We start from the raw sequence: 16,940 nt of genomic DNA, 5'->3' as shown, positions 1-16,940 counted from the left end.
GGAGACGAAGAACCAAGAAGACAGTGAATGTTTCTTAGTGGCCGAATTGTTACAGTTTTCACTTAAATCTGCTTGAAAATGTTATGGAAGAACTGAAAATGCTTGTCTAGCAATGATCAACAACCAATTTCACAAAGTTTGAAGAGTTTTGAAAATAATCCTGGGAAAATGTTTCACATTCCAGGTTTGGAATGCTCTTAGAGATTTACGCAGAAAGACTCACAGCTGTAATCTCTGCCAAAGGTGATTCTAACATGCATTGACTTGTGGGGTTGAATAAAAAAATTGTAAATGTTAGAATTTTTCTTCCACTTTGACAGAGTATTTTGTGCAGATAGTTGACAAAAAATTACAGTTAAATCAATTTGAATCCAACTTTGTAACACAACAAAATGTGGAAAAATTCAATGGGTGTGAATACTTTGTGAAAGCACTGTATGTCATTAATTTATAAATCCAAAAATTGATGTATCAATTTTTTTTTTCACCTTTATTTAACCAGATAGGCAAGTTGAGAACAAGTTCTCATTTACATCTGCGACCTGGACAAGATAAAGCAAAGCAGTTCGACAAATACAACAACACAGAGTTACACATGGAGCAAAACAAACATACAGTCAATAATACATTAGAAAAATAAGTCTATATAGAATGTGAGCAAATGAGGTGGGATAAGGGAGGTAAAGGCAAAAAAAAGCCATGGTAGCAAAGTAAATACAATATAGCAAGTAAAACACTGGAATGGTAGATTTGCAGTGGAAGAATGTGCAAAGGAGCAAAATAAAAATAAAAAATACAGTAGGGGAAGAGGTAGTTGTTTGGGCTAAATTATAGATCGGCTATGTACAGGTGCAGTAATCTGTGAGCTGCTCTGACAGCTGGTGCTTAAAGCTAGTGAGGGAAATAAGTGTTTACAGTTTCAGAGATTTTTGTAGTTCGTTCCAGTCATTGGCAGCAGAGAACTGGAAGGAGAGGCGGCCAAAGGAGGAATTGGTTTTGGGGGTGACCAGAGAGATATACAGTGCTTTGCGAAAGGCTTCAAACATAAAGATATAAAACTGTATTTTTTTTGTGAAGAATCAACAACAAGTGGGACACAATCATGAAGTGGAACGACATTTATTGGATATTTCAAACTTTTTGAACAAATCAAAAACTGAAAAATTGGGCGTGCAAAATTATTCAGCCCCCTTAAATTAATACTTTGTAGCGCCACCTTTTGCTGCGATTACAGCTGTAAGTCGCTTGGGGTATGTCTCTATCAGTTTTGCACATCGAGAGACTGACATTTTTTCCCATTCCTCCTTGCAAAACAGCTCGAGTTCAGTGAGGTTGGATGGAGAGCATTTGTGAACAGCAGTTTTCAGTTCTTTCCACAGATTCTCGATTGGATTCAGGTCTGGACTTTGACTTGGCCATTCTAACACCTGGATATGTTTATTTTTGAACCATTCCATTGTAGATTTTGCTTTATGTTTTGGATCATTGTCTTGTTGGAAGACAAATCTCCGTCCCAGTCTCAGGTCTTTTGCAGACTCCATCAGGTTTTCTTCCAGAATGGTCCTGTATTTGGCTCCATCCATCTTCCCATCAATTTTAACCATCTTCCCTGTCCCTGCTGAAGAAAAGCAGGCCCAAACCATGATGCTGCCACCACCATGTTTGACAGTGTGGATGGTGTGTTCAGCTGTGCTGCTTTTACGCCAAACATAACGTTTTGCATTGTTGCCAAAAAGTTCAATTTTGGTTTCATCTGACCAGAGCACCTTCTTCCACATGTTTGGTGTGTCTCCCAGGTGGCTTGTGGCAAACTTTAAACAACACTTTTTATGGATATCTTTAAGAAATGGCTTTCTTCTTGCCACTCTTCCATAAAGGCCAGATTTGTGCAATATACAACTGATTGTTGTCCTATGGACAGAGTCTCCCACCTCAGCTGTAGATCTCTGCAGTTCATCCAGAGTGATCATGGGCCTCTTGGCTGCATCTCTGATCAGTCTTCTCCTTGTGTGAGCTGAAAGTTTAGAGGGACGGCCAGGTCTTGGTAGATTTGCAGTGGTCTGATACTCCTTCCATTTCAATATTATCGCTTGCACAGTGCTCCTTGGGATTTTTAAAGCTTGGGAAATCTTTTTGTATCCAAATCCGGCTTTAAACTTCTTCACAACAGTATCTCGGACCTGCCTGGTGTGTTCCTTGTTCTTCATGATGTTCTCTGCGCTTTTAACAGACCTCTGAGACTATCACAGTGCAGGTGCATTTATACGGAGACTTGATTACACACAGGTGGATTGTATTTATCATCATTAGTCATTTAGGTCAACATTGGATCATTCAGAGATCCTCACTGAACTTCTGGAGAGAGTTTACTGCACTGAAAGTAAAGGGGCTGAATAATTTTGCACGCCCAATTTTTCAGTTTTTGATTTGTTAAAAAAGTTTGAAATATCCAATAAATGTCGTTCCACTTCATGATTGTGTCCCACTTGTTGTTGATTCTTCACAAAAAAATACAGTTTTATATCTTTATGTTTGAAGCCTGAAATGTGGCAAAAGGTCGCAAAGTTCAAGGGGGCCGAATACTTTCGCAAGGCACTGTACCTGCTGGAGCGCGTGCTACAGGTGGGTGCTGCTATGGTGACCAGCGAGCTGAGATAAAGGGGGACTTTACCTAGCAGGGTCTTGTAGATGACCTGGAGCCAGTGGGTCTGGCGACGAATATGTAGCGAGGGCCAGCCGACTAGGTCGCAGTGGTGGGTGGTATAAGGTGCTTTAGTAACAAAACGGATGGCACTGTGATAAACTGCATCCAGTTTGCTGAGTAGAGTATTGGAAGCTATTTTGTAGACGACATCGCCAAAGTCGAGGATCGGTAGGATAGTCAGTTTTACTAGGGTAAGTTTGGCAGCGAGAGTGGAGGCTTTGTTGCGGAATAGAAAGCCGACTCTAGATTTGATTTTAGATTGGAGATGTTTGATATGAGTCTGGAAGGAGAGTTTACAGTCAGACACCTAGGTACTTATAGATGTCCACATATTCTAGGTCGGAACCATCCAGGTTGGTGATGCTAGTCGGGCGTGCGGGTGCAGGCAGCGAACGGTTGAAAAGCATGCATTTGGATTTACTAGCGTTTAAGAGCAGTTGGAGGCCACGGAAGGAGTGTTGTATGGCATTGAAGCTCGTTTGGAGGTTTGACAGCACAGTGTCCAAGGATGGGCCGGAAGTATACAGAACTGTGTCGTCTGCGTAGAGGTGGATCAGGGAATCGCCCGCAGCAAGAGCAACATCATTGATATATACAGAGAAAAGAGTCGGCCCGAAAATTGAACCCTGTGGCACCCCCATAGAGACTGCCAGAGGCCCGGACAACAGGCCCTCCGATTTGACACACTGAACTCTATCAGAGAAGTAGTTGGTGAACCAGGCGAGGCAATCATTTGAGAAACCAAGGCTATCGAGTCTGCCGATGAGGATGTGGTGATTGACAGAGTCGAAAGCCTTGGCCAGGTCAATGAATACGGCTGCACAGTATTGTCTCTTATCAATGGGTTTTAAGATATCGTTTAGGACTTTGAGCATGGCTGAGGTTCCCCCATGACCAGCTCTGAAACCAGATTGCAGAGCGGAGAAGGTGCGGTGGGATTCGAAATGGTCGGTAATCTGTTGGCTTATAAACTTGGCTTTCGAAGACGTTAGAAAGGCAGGGTAGGATATATATAGGTTTGTAGCAGTTTGGGTCAAGAGTGTCCCCCCCTTTGAAGAGGGGGATGACCGCAGCTGCTTTCCAATCTTTGGGAATCTCAGACGACACGAAAGAGAGGTTGAACAGGCTAGTAAAAGGGGTTGCAACAATTTCGGCAGATAATTTTAGAAAGAAAGGGTCCAGATTGTCTAGCCCGGCTGATTTGTAGGGGTCCAGATTTTGCAGCTCTTTCAGAACATCAGCTGACTGGATTTTGGAGAAGGAGAAATGGGGAAGGCTTGGGCAAATTGCTGTGGGGGTTGCAGTGCTGTTGACCAGGTAGGGGGAACCAGTTGGAAAGCATGGCCAGCCGTAGAAAAATGCTTATTGAAATTTTCAATTATAGTGGATTTATCTGTGGTGACAGTTTCCTATCCTCAGTGCAGTGGGCAGCTGGGAGGAGGTGTTCTTATTCTCCATGGACTTTTTTGAGTTAGTGTTGCAGGAAGCAAATTTCTGCTTGAAAAAGCTAGCCTTGGCTTTTCTAACTGCCTGTGTATATTGGTTTCTAACTTCCCTGAAAAGTTGCATATTACGGGGGCTGTTATAGCTTTAAAGACATTCGTGCAAGTTAAAATCTGAAAACATCAGTGCTCCCAAACCTTACACTGTAACTCAAAGGAAACATTGTTTTAGTTAACAAAATGATAAGCACAATAATGTGCCAATCCAGACATGTTTGAGAGTTTCATGTAGAGGAGAATGTCTATGAATGAACTGTGTCTGTGTGTGGGTGGGGGATCAATGTGCACAATTTACTTCTGTGAGTACACAGGCAGTGCTGTACCTTTCAAGGGGAAACAAAAAGGACAAGGAAGTGATTTGATTTGACTACCAAAGTAGTATTGCAGTTACTCTATGGAACAGATACATAGAATACACTTTGAAAATAGCAAATAAATGTATAATCTAAGTTGAGTTAAAAGATGTGATGGAGATTTAATTTCAACATCTATTGATTCCCACATTGTCTATGATATGCATTTTATATATATACACACACACTTTGATCTAATATTAGAATTGACCTCTTATCATTTAAATACACGGAATATTAAGCAAAGAGCACCATTCAAATAATTTAAGAGATACTGTATGAAACAGTTACAAAAGGTTTTTAATCAAAAGTGAGTATCTCTTCAAAGAAAAGCAAAGAGTGCAAGTTATTTGATGTTTTACATTTATAAATGTATAATGTAGCTTGGCATGATGGCACACCTACCCAGTTAGCAGTCCTCTTCCCTCCCTACAGTTTGGTTGTGGAACAGGGAGACAGGGAAAAGTGATTGGTTTATAGAGGTATCTTTCTCTCCTCCCTCTCTGCTGACCAGGTAACCAGGGGTGCGTTCATTTTGATTCAACGTTTGCTACATTGCATGAAGGTTTGTAAATATCAGACCTCAGGATAAGACCCAGATGCAGACAGTTCGAAGTAGTAAAAGTTTATTACAAAAACAAGGGGCAGGCAAACGACAGGTCAAGGGCATGCAGAGGTCAGTAATCCAGAGCGGAGTCCAAAAGGTACAAAACGGCAGACAGACTCAGGGAAGGTAGGATGGTCAAAACCAGAAAACAGGAACTAGCTCAACAACAAAAAACAGGAGTATGGGAAAAATACTGGTAGGCTTGACAAGACGAACCGAAAAATGCACAAGGGATAATGGGAAAAATGGGCGACACCTGGAGTGGTTGGAGACAAGCACAAGACAGGTGAAACAGATCAGGGTGTGACAGTACTCATCGACCTGTTTCCCAAAATGGTGTGCACCGTTCTTCAACAGCCTTTGAGGCACGTTTTCTCCCATTAGGTGGGTGTGGTGAGGTGTGGCCTAATCAATATGGCTGTGACCATTTGAAATCACAAAACTAATTCAGCATACCATATGGTACTTGCCCTCTGGGCCACAGTAATCACAATGCTTTTCAACTGTTCCGTACAGTACCATTTCCGTTGAATTCAACGTTGCACACCGTTCTATCATACTGAATGCACCCCGTTGATGCTGAAAGTTCCAACCCCTCCCGCCATGTAAAACAACACTGACCAATAGGCCTCATTTATTTTCTCTGTATTTACAGTGACCTTTTTTATACAAAAAAAAAGGCAGTACATCTAAGTTGCCTGAACGAATGTACATTTCTGTCAGTGTATCAAGTTTACATTTGTCATTGTAATGTGCAGTACATTTGGGAACCACCAATCAATTCATTGTATTTGCACTGGACATGGGCTTCACAAAAAAAAGCTGCATCATACAGTACAATATACACTGACCTCTGATTAATGAGATATGTGTTTAAAAAAATAAGAAAACCACCACAGATATCGTTTTAACCTGTGTCAGTGAGTTCTCCCAGCACCATGCAAAGCAGGCTGTCTTCCAACAACCCAATGCAAAGTTTTAAAAAAATACACTTTTAAAAGGCTGCTTGTATGTGGTACTGCACGACTGTCTAATAATAACTTGGTGGTGCTTATACTTGTCCTGTTACACACTTGTATGAGTATGTAATGGAAATGTGTTTCCCAACATGCATGTGTTTCTTGCATATCCCCGATACTGACAGTCAAATGCCCAAATGTGTAAGCAAAGTGCAATGTACTGTAATTCTGGATGTGTAAAAGCTCATAGTTTGAGTATGACCACTTTCTAGTCCATACAGGTAGCTTGGTTATAGCACAGTGCTACCCGTGGTCAGGATCTGATTTTAGTATGTCTATTTAGATACATGCATTTGCTAAATAACTACATTGTAAATAAAATATAGGGTGTCAAATACTTTGAACCTTTGCTAAATGATTCATGGTGGTTGATTTATAAAGTTGATTCATGTATAACAGCCATCAACTACAGGAATAAGCAAGAACCCCACACCTCTCCCCTGCTATCCATGAGCCAGTGTTTATGACTGTAATAGCTGACGCAGTCAACAAACCATCACACCAGGAAAACCTCTAATGATATCCAAATGTTGCTTAGCTTCGTAACATGGATACTGTCATTCTGTCACATCCTCAACAATCTGTCTGTCTCCATCCTTACAGTTCTCTGAAACATGGCACCTGGAAGTGGGCGCGTAATTCTACATTGTTGTGATTACTGCCTCCATCTCACCCTTCTTGCTGGAGGGTGAAAATAATCTTAAAATAAAGTGGTGATCCTAACTGACCTAAAATATAATTTTTACTGGGTATAATGTCAAGAACTGTGAAAAACTGAGTTTAAATCAAATCAAATCTAATTGTATTGGTCACATACACATGGTTAGCAGATGTTAATGTGAGAGTAGCGAAATGCTTGTGCTTCTAGTTCCGACCATGCAGTAATATCTAGCAAGTAATCTAACAATTTCACAACAACTACCTTATACACACAAGTGTAAAGGAATGATTAAGAATATGTACATATAAATATATGGATTAGCGATGGCTGAACGGCATATGCAAGATGCAGTAGATGGCATAGAGTACAGTATATACATATGAGATGAGTGTTTTGTGAGTGTTTTTGGTGAAAAGCCAAATTTATTCAGACACCTGAGATTGAAGAGGCGCTGTTGCGCCTTCTTCACCACGCTGTCTGTGTGGGTGGACCATTTCAGTTTGTCCGTGATGTGTACGCCGAGGAACTTAAAACTTTCCACCTTCTCCACTACTGTCCCGTCGATGTGGATAAGGGGGTGCTCCCTCTGCTGTTTCCTGAAGTCCACAATCATCTCCTTTGTTTTGTTGACATTGAGTGGGAGGTTATTTTCCTGACACCACACTCCGAGGGCCCAAACCTCCTCCCTGTCTCGTCGTTGTTGGTAATCTAGCCTACCACTGTAGTGTCGTCTGCAAACTTCATGATTGAGTTGGAGGCGTGCATGGCCATGCAGTCATGGGTGAACAGGGAGTACAGGAGAGGGCTGAGAATCAAATCAAATCAAATTTATTTATATAGCCCTTCGTACATCAGCTGATATCTCAAAGTGCTGTACAGAAACCCAGCCTAAAACCCCAAACAGCAAGCAATGCAGGTGTAGAAGCACGGTGGCTAGGAAAAACTCCCTAGAAAGGCCAAAACCTAGGAAGAAACCTAGAGAGGAACCAGGCTATGTGGGGTGGCCAGTGTTGAGGATCAGCGGGGTGGAGAAGTTGTTTCAGAAAGTCCAGGACCCAGTTGCACAGGGTTTGGGTCAAGACCCAGGATCTCGAGCTTAATGACGAGTTGAGGGTACTATGGTGTTAAATGCTGAGCCGTAATCGATGAACAGCATTCTTACATAGGTATTCCTCTTATCCAGATGGGTTTAGCGCAGTGTGCAGTGTGGTTGCGATTGCGTCGTCTGTGGACCTATTGGGGCGGTAAGCAAATTGGAGTGTGTCTAGGGTGTCAGGTAGGGTGGAGGTGATATGATCCTTGACTAGTCTCTCAAAGCACTTCATGATGATGGAAGTGAGTGCTACGGGGCAATAGTTGTTTAGCTCAGTTACCTTAGCTTTCTAGGGAACAGGAACAATGGTGGCCCTCTTGAAGCATGTGGGAACAGCAGACTGGGATATGGATTGATTGAATGTATCTGGCTAAGGTGTAAGTAAACTAAATATATTTGGCTAAGGTGTATGTACTGTATGTACATTTCCGACTTCAACTGTAAATGAGAGAGCCACATTGTGATTCACATCAATGACTATGTAGATGTATCCTATTGCCATAGACTACACCGCTGCCATTGTCCTTATCTCCGAGCGTTTTTTTCAAATTGGATAATCTTTGGATGCCAACAGCAGTCGCACCATTGAAAAACATAGCTTGGAATGTAGCCCCCAAAAACCCAATCCTGCTCTTTTCCCACGATCCATCAAGCACATTTGGTGTGTCATCATAGTGGTCTCTGACGTGTGGTCAGACACACTCAGCTGGAGCAAATTTAAAATTGCGCCTTTTTTCAATTTTGATTTGAATGTCATTGAAAAAACAGAAAATTGTCTATTTTTTTCTCTCGCAAACATCCTCTGAATTTAAAAGGCATCCTTGAAGTAATCATCTAGTTTTTCAAAAGTATCTGTAATCTGATTGCAATATTTTTGGTGGTAACGTAACGGATTACAGTTACCAGATTTTTTTGTAATCCATTACTCCCCAACCAGATAAAGCCAGCAGCCCTTCTATGTCAACCAAGCATCAGAGTTTAATGATATGATCAATAGAAATATAAACTTGATATCATATGAGAAGAATGAAATGAGTGAGCATGACGTTGATTTCTGATGTGGTAGATGTCGGACTACTGTACCTGCTCCAACATCTGTTTCTTCACCACTGGGTCATTGAGGTCAGCTCCTGTGTTAGATTTCAGAGCCATCCTTACAATGGTCTGCTTCATTTTCTTTTCTATAAGGACATAGAAATGATAAGATCAGACAGCCACTCAAATTAGATTCAGCTTATTTACAATAAATAAGTTACTTTTCTTCCACTGTCCTTTAAAGGCTGTAAATGACTTTGGAACTGTGTAGTAGCAAGACTCTGTGTTCTATGTTTACCAGTATGGAACTATTATCTCATAATAGAAACCACATGAACACACATTTGCATGTGTCCCTAGTGAGAGTGGTGAGAGAGAGTTGGCATCTGAGAGTGAATTAGACAACATGAAGCATCGCTGTGTCTGGCATCTGACAGTGCTTGTTAAAGTGGAACCCTATTGGAGAAAAAATTCCACCCCTGCACCTGTTTTACAGATACAGTATGAACCACAAAACTCCAATAAGATGGCAGTCATGTGGCCAGGCAGGTCTAGCGGTAATGACACAGACTCTTGAACAGATTTCGATGGTGTCAGAACAGGTTTGAATCTGGCATAGTGTCCTTTAATGCAGACTCTGTCCATCTTTCCCTACTGTCATCCTCTCTTTCTATCTGTTTATATAAAATATAAATGTAAAACAAAAAAAGATTATAGTCTTACTTCCAGTGTAAAGGAATGATCTCTCCAGAGAGCAGGCTCTATTGTCCAGTGAGTAGTGTTCAGTCTGTCCATGGCCCTCATGGTTCAGAGAGCAGCAGTTACTACCACCCAGTTGAAGCTGATTGTCTGTGCTCAATATTACAATATTAGATTGATTTACACTAAAGCATTAAGGAAATAGTACATAAGCATAAACACTCACATGGGTCGACTGCTCAGGTGTCACTGAAGGACTCATCCAAGTACTGCTGGCTGAAGAAGAGGTCAGGGGCTGCACCTGGACAAAAATGGATTTGACTTTATGGTTTGGAGAGCAGTGTTGCATAAATACAGCCCATCAGTGCAATTGTGTGTCAACATTAAAGATGTCACAAACATCTCGCCCCCCCTGATAATCAAAATACAGTATTAGGTCAAACGTTGTTTTCTGAGATGTCAGATTCATTGTCGTTGACAGTTAAGATGGACTACTTCAGTCCTGCTTGAATTATTGATGAAGTCAATTCAGTCTAGACATCACTGAACACCTCTCAAATCTTAGGGTTGGATTATGCCTATTTTAATTGCTTTTGATTCATCACTCAATGTACTTTCTATGAAGAATGACATTTCACACTGATCAAACTCTAAATGGAAGTTTATTCAGAACAAAGTTGAAAGGAAGTACAAAATAACAATAATTACATTCTAACTAAATGGCGTTCTGATACAGTACATATCACACAGGAGTTAAATAGTAAATTTTCAGTTAATAACTTTAACTTTACCTTTCTTTACTCTATTTTAAAACAATTAAAGTATTACAGTAAATTATAGGTCAAACTGCAATGCTTGTGAGTCAGTCTATGTAGGTACAATATCATTAAGTAATATCATATAATAGAGATAATAATAATAAGAAAAGTAGTAATAATAGTAATAATAATAGTAATAACATTAATAGTAGTTATAGTGGTGTAATACTACAATGAATTGAAATGCAGGTTTGCTTCCAGACCATGAGTGTGGAAGTCTCTCTGGCAGATCAGTGTGGTGTCTGGCTGCAGACTGTCCAGGCTGCCATGGAGAGCCCTGTAGTGGAGATCTGTTGAAACATCATATACTGGATGAGAGGACGTTTGAGAGGAAATCAATGTATCCTATATGACCAGGCCTTGCCATTATGATTTAGATTATTCAAAAGACTGGGTCTAGACTCTGTAAAAAGGGAAGGAGTTAAAGGGAGGAAAGAGTAATGCAGTAGGTTGAGCCTTACTCAATATTCAGAACAATGCAACAGAATAAAGGGGTTGTTAGACCGCTCATCTGTGTGTGTTCTACTGAGGATGGGCCTCTGGGAGATAACACTGACAGGAGATTTACGATGTCTTTGGGGATACCGCATTCCAGAGCATGAGTTAATGTATTCTGTTCTATACGGTACTAGGGAGACATGTATGGAGTTGGGGGGCCAGACACTGATCTCTACACAATGAAAACAGTTTTTACAGCAGATACTGTCTGCTGTGAATTATAAGTATCCTTCATACAAATCTTAACCTTGTGACCCATTCTATACTTCTGGTGTTCATCATGTAGGTTGAAAGGGGTGTATCTTGGCTATTAAAGACCTTTGTACTTTTGTCTCGGGGCTCTCAACAAATCATCTGAGGGCGATTCGTCGACCAGCCATTATACTCGTAGAGCACTCAATTGATTCACTGTATATGTGTGCGTTGTATTGACTTACTCCCTTATTAATATTTGATTAAAGATTTAGTTTAAGTATAATTATAGTTTAAGTTTGTCTCTTCTCATTTGATAGTAAAGAAATTAATGACCACACAGGAAAGGAAAATTGTTACATTTGTGCACTTATCAAGAGAACATAACAGGTCATACCTTCTGGCTCTGATCTGTTAGACTCACTAAACAAGCATGCATCATTTTCAAATGAGTGTTGGAGTGTAACCCTGGCTAACCGTAAATTTAAAAAAACAAGAACATCTTAATATAAGGAATTTGCAATGATTTATACTTTTACTTTTGATACTTAAGTGTATTTTAGCAATAACATTTACTTTTGACACTTAAGTATTTTTAGGCCAGCATCCCGGAGTTGCCTCTTCACTGATGACATTGAGACTGGTGTTTCACGGATACGATTTAATGAAGCTGCCAGTTGAGGGCTTGTGAAGCATCTGTTTCTCAAACTAGACACGCTAAGGTACTTGTCTTCTTGCTCAGTTGCGCACCGGGGCCTCCCACTCCTCTTTCTATTCTGGTTAGGGCCAGTTTGCACTGTTCTGTGAAGGGAGTAGTACACAGCGTTGTATGAGATCTTCAGTTTCTTGGCAATTCATCACATGGAATAGCCTTCATTTCTCAGAACAAGAATAGACTGTCGAGTTTCAGAAGAAATGTCTTTGTTTCTGGCCATTTTGAGCCTGTAATTGAACCCTCAAATGCTGATGCTCCAGTCTAAAGAATTTGATTGCTTTCTTAAATCAGCACAACATTTTTCAGCTGTGCTAACATAATTGCTAAAGGGTTTCTAATGATCAATTAGCCTTTTTAAATGATAAACTTGGATTAGCTAACACAACGTGTCATTCTAACAGGAGTGATTGTTGCTGAAGACTTAAATGGGCCTCTGCACGCCTATGTAGATATTCCATACAAAAATCTGCTGTTTCCAGTTACTATAGTAATTTACAACATAAACAATGTCTACACTGTATTTCTGATCAATTTTATACTATTTTAACGGACAAAAAAATGTGCTTTTCTTTCAAAAACAAGGACATTTCTAAGTGACCCCAAACTTTTGAATGGTAGTGTATGCGCTAACACGAAACCACAAATACATATACACTCAAGGAAATATCTGCCATTAAAAGCCCAATAACTGTCACTTGTACACCTTTTTGCAGATCCATGTCTGACTCTCACCAGGATTGAGTGGAGAAGTTGTACTACTGGGGGAGGATGTGGGCTTCCTGTCAGGGGAGGTGGGACCTGATGAAGTGGTAGTTGATATGGTGGTGGACTATCCATTAGCAGTGGTAGTTGGTGAGGTGGTGGACTGTCCAGTAGTAGTGGTAGTTGGTGAGGTGGTGGACTGTCCAGTAGTAGTGGTAGTTGGTGAAGTGGTGGACTGTCCAGTAGTAGTGGTAGTTGGTGAGGTGGTGGACTGTTAAGTAGTAGTGGTAGTTGGTGAGGTGGTGGACTGTCAAGTAGTAGTGGTAGTTGGTGAGGTGGTGGACTGTCCATTAGTAGTGGTAGTTGGTGAGGTGGTGGACTGTCCAGTAGTAGTGGTAGTTGGTGAGGTGGTGGACTGTCCAGTAGTAGTGGTAGTTGGTGAGGTGGTGGACTGTCCAGTAGTAGTGGTAGTTGGTGAGGTGGTGGACTGTCCAGTAGTAGTGGTAGTTGGTGAGGTGGTGGACTGTCCATTAGTAGAGGTAGTTGGTGAGGTGGTGGACTGTCCAGTAGTAGTGGTAGTTGGTGAGGTGGTGGACTGTCCATTAGTAGTGGTAGTTGGTGAGGTGGTGGACTGTCCATTAGTAGTGGTAGTTGGTGAGGTGGTGGACTGTCAAGTAGTAGTAGTAGTTGGTGAGGTGGTGGACTGTCAAGTAGTAGTTGTAGTTGGTGAGGTGGTGGACTGTCCAGTAGTAGTGGTAGTTGGTGAGGTGGTGGACTGTCCATTACTAGTGGTAGTTGGTGAGGTGGTGGACTGTCAAGTAGTAGTAGTAGTTGGTGAGGTGGTGGACTGTCAAGTAGTAGTTGTAGTTGGTGAGGTGGTGGACTGTCCAGTAGTAGTGGTAGTTGGTGAGGTGGTGGACTGTCAAGTAGTAGTTGTAGTTGGTGAGGTGGTGGACTGTCCATAAGTAGTGGTAGTTGGTGAGGTGGAGCTCCTTTGTGTATGTTCTATACAACTTAGTCATAGATGATGATTAAGTGTCAACACTAGTTTGATAACACTCTCATAGGGTTCAACTTACCCCCATAGCACAGGAAAGCTTTGAGTGTAACAATTTTCTGCTGTCCATTTTCTGTCATATTCTGAGTTCAGCGTTACACAGTTTCCACCTCTCACGTGTATTGTATCGCCCCATTTCTGAAATGGGTCCCCGTTCGACCAATTCCATTGGTTTTTCTCATGCTTTAGTCCAATCCAGGTGTGGTCCCACTTAGCCACCTCATCAAAGGCATCCTGCTCTTTCTGGTTGCAGATACTCGCTAGAGTCTTTCCGAGCTTCCTGCTTTGTCTGCGTTATACGTAACAGCTCATACACATTCTCTGTTGTTTCTCTACCATGATCAACTTATAGGAGGGAAAGTTAATAAGTGACATCAGATTTCATGAAAGAGTTAGACTTTTGAAAGAGAGGGAGAGCGAGAGAGCGAGAGAGAGAGCACGCACGCAACAGCTTACCTAGTTGCTGACACAAATACTGCTTACGACCACCACAATTATCTGGTAGCCAGTGAGATGAAGCAGAGATGACACAGTCATAACCCATGAACTCGCCAAAGTCTGCTGCCCAGTTAAAGAACATGAAGTCCTCTCCATTAGACCACTTCCACTTTTCAGTTGAACCAGACCTATGGAGCCCAATCCACACATCACCACTGAAATTACCCAAAGAGGGTTGAATTGCCTTCCAATCCTCTTCTGTGTGTATGATGGATAGTTTTGTGAAGTGCTATCTGCAGCACTCTTGTGCCTAGGTCCAGTTTTTCTCCTCGAGGACAAGACTGTAATTTTTGGCTGAGTATGTGACTGTTTAAAATACAGTGGAAAATGCTTATCAGACTGCTTGTTGTGTTGCGTGAGAAACATTACCATCTTTAGCTTCCCCTTTCTATTCTAAAATGAAGGCAACACAAACTGTTTGATAGCAGAGTAACATAGAGCACGTGACAGAGGCAAATTGATACATTCACAAACTCATTCAAACCTCCAATTTGTTTTATGAATATGGACTTGTCCTCTGCATCAATGACGAATAGTGAATAAATAGTAGTGATAGTACTGTATTCTACTCTATAGACTACAGAATATAGACTTTACACATCATTGGTCTGTAAAAGCCCTCTTTAAAGAGCTCTGATGCTTGATTGATGACCTTCACTAAGTTACACCTTCGACAGAGATGATGGAATAAACAGAAACACAACATGACAGAGGTAGATATCCACGTCTATGTTATCCTGTTTAAGAGGGCCTATTAGTAAAGTCTACCTCTGTAATTATTAGATATTGACTAGATACCACTGCAGTGTCTCAGAGAGTACCCTGAGGTTCCATGTTGGAGGTGCAGTATTGTAATTTTGGGTGTATCACCAGTTGAGACCTAAAGGAAACATTTGTTTCTGTCAGGATAAATATCACAAAGTATGTGGTAGTAGTTATGAGACTGGTGCTGATCTTCAACTTATATTTCTGCCTGAATTTGACTAAGCACAAAAAAAAGAAGCTTTTTGAGCATGTACTTGTGGTCTTTTATGTCTGCCCTTTCCCCAACAAATGTGAAGTACTGGCACCTGTCATTATTGTTGCATTTCTGCCTGCATTGACTTGCATTTCCGGTTGTTAATGGCTGATTCGTAATATTGTTCCCCAGAATATCCACTAACATGTAATATCTGCCAATAATGTAATAGCTGCTAATAACGTAATAACTTTAGTATTCATAATGTCATAAAAGTTGATAATGTAATCAATTGCCAATAATGTAATAAATATGCTGAAGGCATTACGTAATAAAATGTTTGCTTTATTATTACATTATGTGTTGATTACTACATTACAAAGTGGAGGGAAGGAGGGTGCTATTGCACTTCCATTCTGACCATGCAAACATGGGAGAAAATAAAATAAAAACACTACTCAATGTCATGTAGTCATGTGACTGGCCAAATTCTAATGATCACAAAAATATTCAACAGGGTGGCGCAGTGGTTAAGGGCGCTGTACTGCAGCGCCAGCTGTGCCATCAGAGACTCTGGGTTCGCGCCCAGGCTCTGTCGTAACCGGCCGCGACCGGGAGGTCCGTGGGGCGACGCACAATTGGCCTAGCGTCGTCCGGGTTAGGGAGGGCTTGGCCGGTAGGGATGTCCTTGTCTCATCGCGCACCAGCGACTCCTGTGGCGGGCCGGGGTTGCCAGGTGCACAGTGTTTCCTCCGACACATTGGTACGGCTGGCTTCCGGGTTGGATGCGCGCTGTGTTAAGAAGCAGTGCGGCTTGGTTGGGTTGTGTATCGGAGGACGCATGACTTTCAACCTTCGTCTCTCCCGAGCCCGTACGGGAGTTGTAGCGATTGGATACCACGAAATTGGGGAGAAAAAGGGGTAAAATTAAAATAATAATAATATTCAACAGGAGTTTCACTCCTTCGTATCCCAGGATTGACCAGGCCACTTTGCCAGAGTGGAGAGGGAACCAAACGTAAACTCCAGGGGACATTGTAAGGACATTTGGTAACGTTCTGATTAGGTCCCCTTAAGGGCTTCAGCGAGACGTTATTCCATTCTAGGAAAATTAAAAGATTGCGTTAACCTGAGGACCATAAGAGGATGTTCAGTACAGGTTCCGGTTTTTGGTCACAGTATAATGTTATAATAAGGTATTTTGATGTCCTTTAGGGAACGCTAGGAAAATGGTTCTATTTGGTTCTGATAGGGACATTATCCATGGGACATTCAATGACTACAAGCCAAGGGGACATTTCAAGATGGTCAAGGGGACATCTCATGATAGTCAAGGAGACATCGCAGGATTGTCCCAAGGGAACCTTCTCTGTTGGATCTTTGTTGAGATCCTTGTAAGTTACCAGGACAACACTGAGGACCATGTCAGGATCTTTTCAGGATGTTCTCAAGACTTTCATTTTACTGGTCATTAGGAGGTAGCGTGATGGTCCCAAGGGAACATTCTCTGGGGGACCATTGTCTAGTTCCCTGTAAGTTACCAGGACATCACTGAGGAGCATGTCAGGACCTTTGTAGGACATTTTCAGAACTTCCATTTTACTTGTCATTAGGATGTTGTATGATGGTCCCAAGGGACCGTCCTTGCGAAATGGTCTTATTTCAGCAATTTGAGTTTGGGTTTTCATTATAGTTGTCTAATGTTGGTGGGGAATATTATTCTGTTGTAATGTTACTCCTGAATCAAGCCGATAAACATAATAGTTTTTCATGAGAGTGTTTTTTAACAGAGCTGAGATTTACTTCAAGGTACAAAGTGTAGGAATACA

This window comes from Oncorhynchus mykiss, chromosome 15 (genome assembly GCF_057628025.1).
Source record: "Oncorhynchus mykiss isolate SJ-2025 chromosome 15, ASM5762802v1, whole genome shotgun sequence".
Taxonomy (NCBI): domain Eukaryota; kingdom Metazoa; phylum Chordata; class Actinopteri; order Salmoniformes; family Salmonidae; genus Oncorhynchus; species Oncorhynchus mykiss.
Note: the sequence above shows the minus strand (reverse complement) of the source record.